Below are 16,428 nucleotides of genomic sequence, written 5' to 3' on the forward strand. Positions count from 1 at the left end.
TGTGCTACCCCCATAACGAAAAAACATATATCTTCTGTAAAGCTTTGCATTTGTTGTTAGAATCCATAGGAACAAAGAATGTAGAATAATTTGTTAAAAGTTAATGTATGACCTATTCCATTACCTGTAAGGAAGTATGTATGCTGAAAATGAAACTGTGCCAAGTAGATGTGTACTCCTTGAATCCATAAAAATAAAGTCAGCCTGAGCCTCAGCAGAACAGTTTTTGTGATGCTGCAGGTTAGAACTTTAACTGTCTCTCATCTTCTTCATCTGTAGAGGCCAAAGACCCCCTAACCCAGTGAGGGCTGGTTTCCCCTGAGGCAACAGCACAATAGTATTCCATCACTTTCATATTCAACCATTCCCCAAATTGAGGGACATCCCTTTGATTTCCAATTCTTTGCCACCACAAAAAGAGCAGCTATAATTATTTTTATACAAGTAAGTCCTTTCCCCTTTAAAAAAAATCTCTTTGGGATACAGATCTATTTTAGTGGATTTACTGGATTACTGGTATTACTGGATCAAGGAGTATGCATTATTTTATAGCCCTTTGGGCATAGTTCCAAATTGCTCTCCAAAATGGTTGGACCAGTTCACACAACTCCACCAGCAATGTATTAGTGCCCCACTTTTGCCACATCCCCTCCAAAATTTTTCACTTCCCTTTACTGTCATATTGGCAAATCTAACAGGTGTGAGTTGGTACCTCAGAATTGTTTTAATTTGCATTTTTCTAATCAAGAGGGATTTAGAACATTTAATAATATTATTGATAGGTTTGATTTCTTCATCTGAAAAGTGTCCTTTAACCATTTGTCAATTGGGGAATGACATATTCTTATAAATTTGACTTACTTCTCTATATATTTGAGAAATGAGACCTTTATCAGAGAAATTTGTTAAAAATTCCTCCCCCACACAGTTTGTTGTTTCCCTTTCTAATCTTGGTTACAATGGTTTTGTTTGTACAAAAAATTTTTAATTAATTATAGTCAAAATGATTCATTTTATATCTTGTAATGTTTTCTATCTCTTGTTTGGTCATAAATTTTTCCTGTATTCATAGATCTGACTGGTAAACTATTCTATGTTTCCCTAATTTACTTATAATATAACCTTTTTTGTCTAAATCATATACCAATTTTGACCTTATTTTGGTATAGAGTGTGAGATATTGGTTTCTACCTAATTTTTGCCATATTTCTTCCCAGTTTTCCCAGCAGTTTTTGTCAAATAGTGTGTTCTTATCCCTAAAACTTGGGTTTGGGGGGTTTATCAAACACTAGATTGCTATGGTCATTTACCCCTAATCTATTCTATTGATCGACTATTCTATTTCTTAGCCAGTACCAGATTGTTTTGATGATTACTGCTTTATAGCACAGTTTAAGATCTGGTACTGGTGCTAAGCCACTATCCTTCACATTTTTTTCATTAATTCCCTTGATATTCTTGATCTTTTGTTCTTCAAAATGAATTAGTTATTTTTTTCTGATAGGCCCCTGAGTTGTTGGACCCCTAGGTAAAGGAATATAGTACATTGAATAAGCCTGGGTGACTTAGGAATGAACCAAGGACAGCTTTGTGTATCATATCCCTGGAGACTATTACAGAAGACACATCATCTTGAGTTTGTGTTCATGTGTCTCATGGATATCTGTTTTGCTTGTAACCATGCATATGGGTATGTTTGGGGTAGGAACTCAGTGTGATTGGTTACTAAATATAGTAACAACTCAGTTTCCTATAAGTATCATCCCCTCCCTCAATAAAGTTGCCATTGATGTCACTGAATACTATCTGTGTTAGTGGTCATTTTGATTTGGCCACTCTTCTTATGATCCTTGCTGCCTTCTTACCCCAATGAGGACTTCACAGGACCCTTATAGGACCCCAAATACCATTAGGATGCTGCTGGCCAACCCCCTGTTCTTATAATTTTATTATATTAGCTCAGCCTACCCAGGAGCAATTAATGCTTTTCTAATTATTTAGATCTGACTTTATTTGTGTGAAAAAATGTTTTATAGTTGTGTTCATATAATTACTGTGTTTGTGTTGGCATTTGGATTCCCAAATATTTTATGTTGTCTAGAGTGATTTTAAATGGAATTTCTCTTTCTAATTCTTGCTGTTTGTTGGACTTTGTTGGAAATATATAGAAATGCTGATGATTTATGTGGGTTTACTTTGCATCCTGCAACTTTTAAAAAACGATTAATTATTTCTGTAATAGTTAAAATTATTTTAACTGCAAAAACAAAGACAACAGAGAGACTCATCCTGGAAGCTCTCTTTGCAGATGACTGTGCTCTCATGGCCCACCAAGAAAATCATCTCCAAACCATTGTGGACAGGTTCTCCACTGCAACAAAACTGTTTGGCCTGACTATCAGCCTCAGCAAAACAGAGGTGCTGTTCCAACCTGCACCAGGGAGGCCAACTAACCAGCCGTGCATTACAATCGATGGCACGCAGCTTTCTAACATCAACACTTCCAAGTACCTGGGCAGCACCATTGCCAACGATGGGTCACTAGACCACAAGATTAATGCCAGGATCCAAAAGGCCAGCCAGGCACTTGGGCGGCTGTGCTGCAAAGTCCTCCAACACAGAGGTGTAAGCACCGCGACGAAGCTCAAAGTGTATAACGCAGTGGTCCTCAGCTCACTCCTGTATGGTTGCGAGACATGGACACTATACTGGAAGCACATGAAACAGCTGGAGCAATTCCACCAACGCTCTCTCCGGTCAATCATGAGGATCCGATGGCAGGACCAAATCACCAATCAGGAAGTCCTCGACAGAGCCAACTCCACCAGCATCGAAGTCATGGTCCTCAAAACCCAGCTACGATGGTCTGGACACGTCATCCGCATGGACCCACAGCGAATACCAAGACAGGTATTCTATGGTTAACTGTCAGCTGGACTCAGGAAACAAGGTCGACCAAAGAAAAGATTCAAGGATCAGCTAAAGTCCAACTTGAAGTGGGCTGGCATTACACCAAAGCAACTAGAACTCGCTGCCTCTGATAGAAGCAGCTGGCATACCCACATTAACCATACCGCCACCACCTTTGAAGATGAGCGACGTCAACGTCTTGCTGCTGGGAGTGAACTCCGACACCAGGCCACAACCGCACCTCCTGTAACAACTGGCGTCCCATGCCCCATGTGCCACAAAATTTGCGCCTCAGCCTGTGGACTTCAAAGCCACATGAGGATACACCGTAGATGAAACTGCACAAAGACAATAGTCATTCTCGATCACCGAGAGACTACCACTACTACTAGTTAAAATTAAGGGTTTGACTAAACTATATGATTGAAAGTATTATTGCTCAAAGTCAAAGTGACCTTTAATAGTTTTATTTACAAAAGAGGTAGAAAGAGTGAAAGTAGAGATACAAAAGGGCATAGAAGACATTAACCTATCTAACTAAATATTGCTCTGGTACTCATCTCAGCTAAGACTTGTCAAACTTCAATAGAAATTAAACTCTTTCCAGGAGAAAGGAAAGGAAATCCAGCTATCCACTCACCCAAGTTCTTTCCAAGAGGTAGGTCAAGACTATGACTCGAGCTGAAGGTGACTCCTGAAGTCAACTTTCTTCCTTGAACTGACCTTCTTCCTTAAGCTGACTTCCTTCTTGAAGTCCAACTCTTTCTTGAAGCTGACTTCCTTCCTGGAGTCGACTTCCTCCTTCCCAGAAATTCAGGGCCTCTTATAGTGACTCATTTACCCTTTATCCTTTCACAAGGGCCAATCACAATTTACAAAACTCCAAATTGTCTAGCATTGTTGGGCAGTGTTTGTGGGACAGTTCACAACTTCTGGAGGGGTGAATACTCATCAAAAGGGTTCACAGTTTCCTGATTGAACGGTTCCTGAGGGTGTGAACTCTTACAAGTTTCTGACTGATTGAGTTAAAAAAGGATGGAACTCTTCCAAGTATCTTGCTGGCTTCTCACCTAGCACTAAGTAGGATGTTAATTCACTAAATGGTTTGCAAGCTACTCCACAGATTCAATCAAAAAGTAGACAAAGGAGAGTTAATCCTTTCTTCACAATCTGGTGAGGTACTTAAGTTAGTGTTAACTCAGGATAGACAATAGAGTAAAGCATTCTCTATTACATTTCAATTAGTTTTTTAGTTGATTCTCTAGGATTCTCTGAATATGCCATCATATCATCCACAAAAAATGATATTTTAGTTTCCTCATTGCCTACTTTAATTCCTTTAATTATTTTACTCATTGCTAAAGCTAACATTCCTTTTTTTAAATTTTATTTAATTAATTAATTTAGAATATTTTTCAAAGGCTACATGATTCATATTCTTTCTCTCCCCTTATTCCTCCTCGCTCCCCAGAGCCAATTGAAGTGCCAGTGAATCGATTCCAAGGATTAAACAATGACCAACATGTAAAACACAAGAGGGAGTTTATTAAACAAACTGCAGCTTGGGCTCAGCATTCTAATGGCTCGAGCCCCAAAGTCGAGGCTTGAAGGATTTTTATACTGGAGTGGTAGGGAGAGTGCACAGGAATTCCTGGGGTGGGGGGAGTGAACAGGAACTTGACAGGAACTCCTGGGGCTGGGGTCTTTATCAGTTCCTAGCACATTCCAGGGTGTGGTAATTGGTTCTTCATTAACTTGCCTGCAGGGATTCTAGGGGGTCAAGGAAAAGAGAAAATAGGTTCTAGGGCTGGTCCTTCATTCCCCACTTCTTCTGCTGTACATGAGGATTCTTCCTCATGAGACCATATCATAAGGGGATTAGGTAGGAGTCAGAGTTTGATATTGATGCAATCCTTGACAAAGGTTACTAGGCAATTAAGAAAATATGGACCAAAGGTTAAAAGGAGAAGGAGGAGAATCAAGGGACCTAATAATGTAGATATGAGGGTTGTTAGCCAGGGAGAGCAGTGAAATACTTGTTTATACCCCAATTCTTGTGACTCCCTCTCCTTTTGGCATTTGGCGAGGCCTTCACAGAGTTTGGACATAGAGTCCTTAACAAGCCCCATATGATCAACATAAAAGCAAGATTCCTCTTTTACTGCCATACAGAGGCCCCCTTGCTGCAGAAATAGGAGGTCTAATCCTTGCCTGCTTTGGAGTATTACCTCTGATAGAGAGGTAAGAGATTTTTCAAGGTGGGTGATAGAAGCCTCAATCCTAGTGAGATCCTCGTCTACTGCTGCTCTAAGTGCCACCAGATTCTGGTGGTATAGGGTGAGGGAAGCTATCCCTGTCCCAATCCTGGCCAGGCCAAAGATAGCAGCCAATATTTTGGCTGTAATGGGTTCTCTTTTCATTCAGTCAGAGGATTGGTTATCTGAATGTGGTCTGCCTGGAGACATAGGGAATGACCCTCATAAAAGATTCTTTGGTTTTAGGGAACAGACAGATGTCTAAGAGACAGCCTGATAGAATCAAGGTGTAGCCTGGAGATGCATCTCTCTGTCCATCTTAAATCGAAAGGAGGATCAAAGGAGGACAATCATCTCAGGGTCCTATAGGAGTCATTAGATGTTTTAGGCTAGAAGTCACGAGGATGTAAGGGAGCAAAGGAATTTTCCTGATAATAGTTTGCCTGAGCTTCTGGGGGTACAATGCCCATGTTATCTCCCCCCCTCTCCAAATATGCAAGGGAAAAGGGGTGATGGTCTCAATATTCTGTAGCTTCTTCAGAGCTGAGAATGGTTATAGAGCTGTCCCTGCCGATTGTCAGGAGAGAGGTATTGACTGTGGGCAATGTCCAGGGCTTCAGGCTGGGATGGTTGCAGAGGTTACAGTAGCATCTAGGTTACTCCCATGAGTGCTTTTACCCTAGAAGCAACTAGAGAAGTGACAAGGTTACAAATGCAAGGTCCACATATCCCACAGGGGAGTAGCCAAAACTTGAACAGGGAGGGAAAGACTGTAGGCACAGGATCTTTAGGGGCATGTCCTCAGTGAATGCCTGGGTCCTAGGTAGGTGGGGATTTGAAATCTTCTTGGAGATTTGAAGGATGTCCAGTGACTGCTTCCCCCTATTCGCAGGCAGGTCACAAGGGGGAGAGTTAGCCCCAAAGATAGAAGTGTAGAACCCAGGACTGGGGCAAAAATGAGAGCAACAGATATAAACAGAGAAAATTAGTACAATAGAAATTGATATCAAACATTTGCATTTGGGCAAACACGGAATAGTATACTTGTCAGATCTTTGGGAAAGGAAAGACTTTAAAACTAAGCAAGAGCTAGAAAAAACACAAAATGTAAAATCAAAAACCTCTGACAAAGGTCTAATTACTTAAATTTATAAAGAGCTAAACCAGTTGTACAAAAAAATCAAGCCATTCTCCAATTGAAAAATGGGCAAGGGACATGAATAGGCAATTTTCCGTTAAAGAAATCAAAACTATTAATAAGCACATGAAAAAGTGTTCCAAATCTCTTACAGTGTGGAAAGGAAACAAGGCTGATAGTTTGTGGGAGAAAGGGCCAACTGGGAGTGGCAGTTGGGTTTTGTGACTAGCACTTCCTTCCTGCCGGGGTTGGGACTTGCTTCCTGGCGTTGGAGGAGGGAGGAGCCCATTCATCCCAGTCTGGAGTGATTCTCTTCTTGGTTCAGCCCGAAGACACAGGCTTCTGAAGGTCAGAACTGTTCTTGTTTGCTTTCTGTCTACTGCTAAGATTCTGAGTTAGACTAAGCAGGACTTATATAGAGTAGACAGGAGTGGGAGAACCCTCCGCCAGCCTCAGGGCCTGACCTCAACTCTGAAGCTGAGGAAAATACTCCAATCCCAACTGGTTATTAAACTTTATATTATTTGAATTCACAGTCAGATAAGTGGACTATCTTTTCTGGTCATAGAGGGAGCTGAACTTCAGTTCAGTCATTCCAGGACAAACAGACCTTATTGGACCCCTGCTGCTTCCTCTCAGCAGGGGGAATCTCTCTCCTTTGCTTCACTGAGCAATATTCCTTCTCTCCCCTTAAACTCCTCCATACCCCATACAAACCTCCCATTATCCCTGTTTTCCAATTCTCCATTTCCTTTCCCAATAAATATACTGTTTTTTTCAGAGTCAGCTAGGTTTTTCAACCTATTTTGTCAAGAATTTGAGAAAAAGAAGGCAACTGGAGTTGTCAGAGAAGTTGGGCCTGCATACATTTCAAAAACCTGTGTGACTATGAAAAGTAACCATTTTGAGAGCAGTATTGAGTGCAACTAATCTGCCTAGTGATACCACACCCAAAATAAACCACTCCTCCTGAGGGGAGGAGGCGATTCTTAAAAGGCCAGACTTAAAAACATTTTTTCTGTTGCAAAAAGCTTTTCAAGATACAAGATGGCAAAGAAACTGTTACTTGCCATGGGTTATCTAACCTGGATTGAATATTTCTTTTATATGTTTTACAACTTATTTTTTGTCACGATTGCGGATTATATTAATTTTCTGCTTAGCATCTATGAAAGGTTGCAATGGCTGAATATAAGTATATATCGCTTGATTTCATTCATTCCCACATATGTTGGAGCGTTATTCTTCTTAACCCAATTATACTATGCCCTAAGGTGTGCATCTAATTTATGGAAAAAAAGCAAAAGATAATGAAATGGCTGTGATGATTTTATCCATAAAAGAGGAGATGATGCAACTAAAGGAAATGATGAAGCAACTGACTGAAGAGAAACAATGTGGCAAAGGTATTAACACACAACAAGACATACCTAAAAATAACAATGGAGTTCAGCAAGAAAATACAGATGGGGCTGAAGGTGGAATACCAATATTGCCACTAAGAGATCAAACAAGCCTACAACCAGATAGCGGCATAATTCATATTAAAACAGATAACCCATTTACAAAGCTGACCTTGAAAGTCTGAAAAAATGGATGCCTTCCTGGTTTTCAGAACCAATGAGATGTTTAAAAGAATTTAAAAGAGCAATTAGGCTTTATGATCCAGATTTCCGGGACACTGAAATTCTTCTCTCAGAAATATTTTCAAAAAAGGAAAAACAACAATTCATTGATGAAACAAGAAACAATCCAAATTTAACATCATGGCCAGAGGAAGGAACAGACTTAGAGTTATCTAATAATGAAAACCTACGTTACCTAAGAAAGACCAGAGAAGTCTTCTTAGAGGCAATGAAAAGTTTTTCAAAAAGACCAGATACTTGGGGAAAATTTGAGAAATTGAGACAGGAAAGTGGGGAACATCCATCTAAGTTCCTTGATAGAGTGATTGAAGTAGCAGAGGATGTGCTTGGATTTGAAAATTTAACTGAACAAAATTTCCAACACATAAGGAGATAATTTGTGAAAGGCAGTAACACACCTATTAGATCATATTTTAAACTTCAATGCCCAGATTGGGAAACACTAAGTCTAGAAGATTTAAGAAAAACTGCAACTTAACATATTTTCAGGTCATAAAGAAATGCTAGAGGAAAAGGATGAAATAATAAAAGAGCTTAAAGCCAAGCTTAAGGAGGCAAATAGCACACGTAAATATAAAGAAAACAAAATGTGACTCTGAAGGAAAAGTTCAATGGAGACTGGTCCAAGATTTAAGAGCAGTAAATAACTTTGTGAAAAAGTCCCATGCAGTCATTCCAAGCCCATCTAAAATAATTTCAGAAATTGAAAATAACTCTAGATATTATATGGTCGTTGATCTGTGTAGTGCTTATTTTAGCATTCCAATTGCAAAGGAAAGCCAAAAAATCTTTGCTTTCACTTGGAATGGGACTCAGATGACATGGGGAAGATTACTAATGGGATTCTGTGATAGCCTAACAGCATTTTGCCAAATCTTGCAATAAGATTTAAAGAACATCTGATTCAAGGAAAGCAAAATCGTGCACTATGTGGATGATATTCTTCTTGCATCCCCATCTGCTAAAGTTTGTTACCAGGACAGTAAAAAACTCCTCCTAGAGCTATATAAGAAAGGTCACAAAGTTTCCAAATCAAAACTACAATGGGTCATGCCTAAAGTGGAATACCTAGGATTTATCTTGGAAAAGGGGATGAGAAAGATTTCCAAGAAAAGAGTAGAGGACATACTGAAGCTCAGTGTGCCAAAGACTAAGAAACAACTGAGAGCCTTTTTAGGAGTGACAGGTTTCTGTAGACAATGGATCCCAGGCTATAGCCAAATAACAAAATGCCTTACGGACTTAACCAAAAACATATTCATAGAACCTTTAAAACTAATGAAAGAGCACCTCCAAGCCTTGGCACAGCTCAAAGAATCAATAATAACAGCTCCAGCCTTAGGTATTATAGACTACAACAAAGAATTCCATCTCTTTGTACATGAAGCAAGAGGCATAGCTTCTGGAGTGTTAGTCCAAACTTTAGGGCCCAATTTTAGGCCAATGGCATATTATAGTATACAGCTAGATATAATTGAGAAAGGAATGATTCCCTGTTTGAGAGCAATTGCAGCCACAGCAACCATGATCCAAAAGTCATCTGATTTGGTATTAGGATCAAAACTTAATGTCTACTCTGCACACCAACTAGAATCCATATTGAAGAAATGCCATTTACAAGCTTTCACACAGCAAAGACTTTCTCAATATGAAATTGTGTTACTAAGCAATGAAAACATCTCTTTAAAACGTTGCCAAACATTGAATTCGGCATCCTTGATTCCAGATCTGCCGTTGGAAGGGGAACTCATACATAATTGCCAAGAAACAATATCAGTAGTAGAAAAACCAAGAAATGATTTAAAAGACACTCCCCTGGAACAACCCGACATTGAAATGTATATCAGTGGTTCGAGAATGATAGTTAACAGAGAAAGGTATACTGGAGTGGCAGTAGTAACACAAGCAGAGACATTATGGTATGCGTCCTTACCAAAGCACGTGAGCGCTCAAGGGGCAGAGCTAGTTGCCTTATTAAATGCTTTGCAAATCGGTAAAGATAAATGGGTCAATATTTACACAGATTCCCAATACGCATTTTCAGTAATTCATGCCACTGCAGAAATTTGGAAACATAGAGGATTTTTGACAAGTGCAGGCAAAGAGGTCGCATATGCTAAAGTAATAATGCAACTTCTTGAGGCTGTACAACTTACCAAGGAAGTGGCAATAATCCACTGTAGATCACACACAGGGACTAATGATCATGTGTCTTTAGGAAACCATAAAGCTGACATTACAGCAAAATTTGGAGCTAGAGAAGGACCTTTACCTGTATTGAATTTCTCAATAGTTGAACAGGACAATCTAACTAATGCCTATAATGAGTAGGAAATTCAATCATGGATAAAGAACTTAGGAGCAAAACAAATAAGAGGAATATGGTTTTCGCAACTAGGCAAGCCCATCCTGCCTAAAAATTTATTTTATCACATGTGCAGTGCAATACATGTACAAGGACACTGTGGAACCCAAGCTGTGATCGATTTAGTGAGACGATTTTGGACTGCACCACCCTGAACACCCCATACACCCCAATTATGTATATAGTTAGTTCCATAAGGTCTTAGGCAAATAGAAAGATCAATAGATATTTCTATTTGACATCAGGATGTGGAACAATGTATATTGTTGTATTATATGTGAATAATTTCTATAAATAATGTATTAGTTTTAATTAACTTAGAGTAAGTAGTATTAGCACTAAGATTCAAATCTTCTGTAATAGTTTTGTTCAACATGTATTGTACTGAATTTATTGTAAAACCCTAATACTACCCTTGCCCAAACTTTCCTGCTAAGAATCCTTAGAGTAGATTTAGCAAATTGGTAACTATAATATAAATAAGTGACCTTGGGAAGGTCACAACAAAAAAAGGGATGATTGTGGAAAGGAAACAAGACTAACAGTTTGTGGGGGAAGAGGCCAACTGGGAGTGGCAGTTGGGTCTTGAGACTAGCACTTCCTTCCTGCCGGGTGTGAACCTTAAAAATTTTCAGACCCTACTTCATAGGGTTAGGATTATAAACCTTAAAAATTCCCCATTGGGACCATTCCCCATTTGGGCAGTGAAGCTACTTAGATCAGGAATGTGAGAACTCTACTTAGATCAGGAATGTGAGAACTCTACTTCACCATACTTAAGCATGCCTTAGGGGAAGATAAAGTTGTAAACTCCTTTCTGAACAATGAAAAGTAATTAAACCCATACTTATAGTGGGACAAAAAGTTCTTAGGCCATGCCTACTTTAGGACTAATACAAAAGGGTGATAAAGTACCTATAAAGGTCAAGCAACTTGTGAATTTACAAGGAACAAAGAGGTGAGAAACTTACTCAGAGCTTTCCTGGTGTGAATTACTCAAAAATTTGCAGCTTCTTAGGTGTGAACTAAGAATGGTCGGTCCTTTGAAAGCCGTCTACTGTGATTGGTAGATGTAAGAATTTAGGGGAGGTGACATAGGAGAAAATTCCCTATACAAGGAGATGATAATCTCTTGAAAAGAAGCTCTAAGGCTCTTGGGACAGTCTCTGGCTGGAACTCCCTTTGAGGAGGACTCTGGCTGGAACTCCCTCTAAGGAGACTCTGTCTCTCCCGGGTCTCTCTTGGGACAGTCAGCTGGGAAGTCTGAATTGCAGCTGGTGCCTCTCTGATCACTAGAATCCTTGCTTGGACAGATCTTGTGGTGAGTGATTAAAGACTGACTGATCTCTCTCTTAAGACTCAGGTCTAGGCCATGTTGGCTTAAGGCCCTTCATACTTATTCCTTTCTTACTCTTTCTCTCTTTCTTTAAATTCCTCATTGTATTAATTAATTAAAATCTCTATAAAACCCAGTTGACTTGGGTATATTTCATAATTGGGAATATTTCCCTGGCGACCATCTTATATATTGATTTAAAAACAAGACACTGTAGTGAAAACATATTTTTTGTGGTCACAACTTACTCAACCACTCTTTTATCAACTACTTTAACTCTTACAGTTTATGATGTCAACCATTTTAACTCTAACACAAGGTTAGAACTTGCTTCCTGGCGTTGGAGGAGGGAGGAGCCCATTCATCCCAGTCTGGAGTGATTCTCTTCTTGGTTCAGCCCGAAGACACAGGCTTCTGAAGGTCAGAACTGTTCTTGTTTGCTTTCTGTCTACTGCTAAGATTCTGAGTTAGACTAAGCAGGACTTATATAGAGTAGACAGGAGTGGGAGAACCCTCCGCCAGCCTCAGGGCCTGACCTCAACTCTGAAGCTGAGGAAAATACTCCAATCCCAACTGGTTATTAAACTTTATATTATTTGAATTCACAGTCAGATAAGTGGACTATCTTTTCTGGTCATAGAGGGAGCTGAACTTCAGTTCAGTCATTCCAGGACAAACAGACCTTATTGGACCCCTGCTGCTTCCTCTCAGCAGGGGGAATCTCTCTCCTTTGCTTCACTGAGCAATATTCCTTCTCTCCCCTTAAACTCCTCCATACCCCATACAAACCTCCCATTATCCCTGTTTTCCAATTCTCCATTTCCTTTCCCAATAAATATTACATCAGAGAAATGCAAATCAAAACAACTCTGAGGTATCACCTCACACCTAGCAGATTGGCTAACATGACAGCAAAGAAAAGTAATGAATGCTGGAGGGGATGTGGCAAAGTCGGGACATTAATTCATTGCTGGTGAAGTTGTGAATTGATTCAACCATTCTGGAGGACAATTTGGAACTATGCCCAAAGGACAATAAAAGACTGTCTGCCCTTTGATCCAGCCATAGCACTGCTGGGTTTGTACCCCAAAGAGATAATAAGGAAAAAGACATGTACAAAAATATTCATAGCTACTCTCTTTGTGGTGGCCAAAAATTGGAAAATGAGGGGATGCCCTTCAATTGGGGAATGGCTGAACAAATTGTGGTATATGTTGGTGATGGAATACTATTGTTCTCAAAGGAATAATAAAGTGGAGGAATTCCATGGGGACTGGAACAACCTCCAGGAATTGATGCAGAGTGAGAGGAGCAGAACCAAGAAAACATTGTACACAGAGACTGATACACTGTGGTACAATTGAATGTAACAGACTCCTCCCTTAGTGGCAATGCAATGACGCTGAACAACTCGGAGGAACCTATGAGAAAAACCACTATCCACATCTAGAGGAAACACTGCTGGAGTAAAAACACTGAAGAAAAACAACTGCTTGAATACATGGGTTGAAGGGATATGGTTGGGGATGTAGACTCTAAATGAATATCCTAGTGTAAACAACGACATGGAAATAGGTTCTGATCAAGGACACAAGTAATACCCAATGAAATTGTGCGGAAGAGTGGGTGGAGGGGAGGGAGGAAAACAATGTGATTATTGTAACCAAGGAATAATGTTCTAAATTGACTAAATAAACTTATTCAAATGGAATAAAAATAAACATAACCTTAAAAAATTTACATTTGGGCATCTTAGCCAACAGATTTCTTCAGAAATCATCTTCTGACAGGAATAGATCCCTTTAAGAAATTGGATTCCTGAGATGTTTGCAGAGTTGGTATGTGATGTTTCTGTTAAAGAATATCCTTTTGCAAACATTTGCATTGATATGGCATCTATAAACACTTGAGTAACAATATTTTACAGATTAATTTCTTTACCCCAGATTCTGGGGAAAATTCAGAAGGCTTTGGGTTGTATTTTCCAAGCTCAAGATCCAAACTTTTAAGTGTGGTAAATTAAGGCTGCAAATACAAGCCATCTATTAAACTTCATCTACTTCTCAAAGTATGTTCCCTAACATTTTAAGAATTTTCAATTATTAACCTAAAAGGTTGTTTGGGGAAATGGAAATTTTAATTTTACAATTTGCATTACATGCTGATTATGGGAATTTGTCACAAAGGAAAAGGCAGACAGGGAAAATATTTCCTCATGTCACAAAGGACACAGTGAGTGGCTTCATGTACAAGCCAAGGCTGTCACTGGCTCATGCCATTATAGTATCACTCAAGGATTAGCAGCCAAGATCTAGGTCAGGAAAGTCCACTCCAAGTTGAACCTTGAGTTGCCTTCTCCAACCGTCCTAGGATTTTCTCTCTCCTTAGAGTACTTTTTCACCATTGGATCCCAGAAACCTTTTTGCCTTAAAAGACAAATCTTACCAATTTCAGCTGAAAGAAGTTCTGCTTATCAGCAAATAAGAATTTCCATATACCTCAAACAAGCTTTTCCGATCATTTACCCTCTCTAAGGATTCCTTAAAGCCCATGAGTCTACATTATAGCAGTTATTCTTACATATTTTGGCAATAATTAATTTATCACAATTTAGTCACAAAACCTGAACAGGAACGTTGAATTCATTAGTTCTACAGTAAATACAAATCAGGGTTAGATCATATCCTGGCCTTAGGCCATGTGAAGGAACTAAGGCAAGATCAGTCAGGAATCTCTCTAAGGAATTTTCAGAGAAATTCCAGAATTATTTGTGATTTTCCACATACATCAATTCTAGAAATTATCCCTAAGTTAAAGATCCAATTATGAGTGCAGAACATCTATCTGTTCTCTTCCACCTTCTCTCTCTCTCTCTCTCTCTCTCTCTCTCTCTCTCTCTCTCTCTCTCTCTCTCTCTCTCTCTCTCTCTCTCTCTTTCTCTCTCTCTCTCTCTCTCTCTCTCTCTCCTTTCTCTCTCTCCCTCCTTTCCTCTCTTTCTCTCTCTTTTCCTTCACAACCCTCTGCTTAAAAAGCAGAACACAACTTCCATTCTTCATTCACAAATCTGCATACTCAAGCTTTATGGACTTTAGATCAAAGTCCCTTTCCAACATACCTTCCCAGACTTGCTTAAGTCAAACAAACATTCCCTTAGTATCACTTCAATTGCTAATTACTAACCCAAAAGAATTCTGATTTAAAGGATTACATCATTGAAACACTGCATCTTTAGCATAGTACTCATCAGTTATAAATTTTAGTTCATAGTACAAGTTGGTAAACTGAGTTAACCACTGAGGATTGAACAAAATCTACAGTACAGTCAGGTTTATGATGAGCTTATGTTTACACCCAAACAATGCTTAAAATACATGTTTTAGCAGCAACTCATATAACATATTTCAAAAAAATTTCATAAGGCATTTAGTATTAAAAGATCTATTTTAAATTCAGATATTTGAAGCCTTTTAAGGCCGTAAACCTTTTAGCAAGCCTTTTGACAAGCAGGCTGATTATCTATTTTCGAGACCAAGAAGTTAAATGTAATAATAAAGTTAGTCCAACTTTTGTAATACACTGGATGAAAACCATTTGATAATTTTAAACAAAAACCCATTTTTGATAAGTTTAAACACTTAAACCCATTTTTCCCCTTAAACTTCTTATGATGAAAAGATAGATAATGCAGTCTTCTTGAGGTTATACTGTTAAAAAAAAAACAAACCCGTTTTACAAAACTGATCTGTGGTTTTTCTAGACAGACTGAAATTTTACTGTCCAACAAAATTAAAATTAGGATGTTATTTTCTAAACCCACATATGCACATGATCACAATTTTGAAATAAAATACCAATAAATAACTCTAATAGAGAGATTTAAGCATTACTTCCTTCTGGCTAGCCGACAGGGAAAGGAGATTTATCAAGACTTCTTATCTATACCCTGTTTACCTCAAAACAGAAGATAATTAATAGAATGTTCTACAAGTTGAAAAAAAAACTTAGTTTTAAAAGTGTAAGACATTTAAAAATCCCCAAAAGTGGGGGTGTCTCACCAGTTGTCTTTCTATTCAGAATCAACCCTCTTCCTCCCTGCAGCAGAGGAGGAAGACAGATCTGATCTCCCTGACAGGGAGAGCAGTGGTGGAGGTGGGCTCCTGAGATTTGGGGGTGCCTTGTCTGCCCAGGCTACGAGTGCCACGAGCCAGTCCCCCCACCTTCTTCCCAGTTTCCCCTTTTTTTTTATCATCTCTGCCTGGATTTCTTGGTGGGCCCTTGCCTTAAAATCCAAGCAAAGAGTAGAATTTGGAGAACTGGGAGCCTAGTGAGGGGATAAAACTAAAAGGTAAGGATCTTCTGTCCATCTGCCCTCTTTCCTGCAAAATATGTCCAATTGCCATCTGGTGTTAGAATTTAGGGTATCAAAAAAGCCAATTTCCTCATTTTTTCTTGATGTTGCTCAGTTATGCAATATGAGAGAAAACAAACAAACAAACAAAAACACCTAATTGAATTTTCGCTCAGGCTGCTTAGAGGGGACAGGAGGGGACTGTGAGGATGCTTTTCCCTTTGTCTTAATTGGGTTGGCTAGTCCCTATCTGGCTTGGACCTCAGGCGTGGTAGCCACTCCACACCTGAGGCTTCCCAGACTGAAAAGGGAGAAGTTCAGCACAGCCACTACCCAAGTAGAGGATGGTATTACAATTTTAGTGTGCCATGGATAGGCCATGTCTCTTGCTTCTCGAAGGTCATTCAACATTACAAAAAGAAATTGTTTT

This window comes from Monodelphis domestica, chromosome 2 (assembly GCF_027887165.1).
Source record: "Monodelphis domestica isolate mMonDom1 chromosome 2, mMonDom1.pri, whole genome shotgun sequence".
Classification (NCBI taxonomy): domain Eukaryota; kingdom Metazoa; phylum Chordata; class Mammalia; order Didelphimorphia; family Didelphidae; genus Monodelphis; species Monodelphis domestica.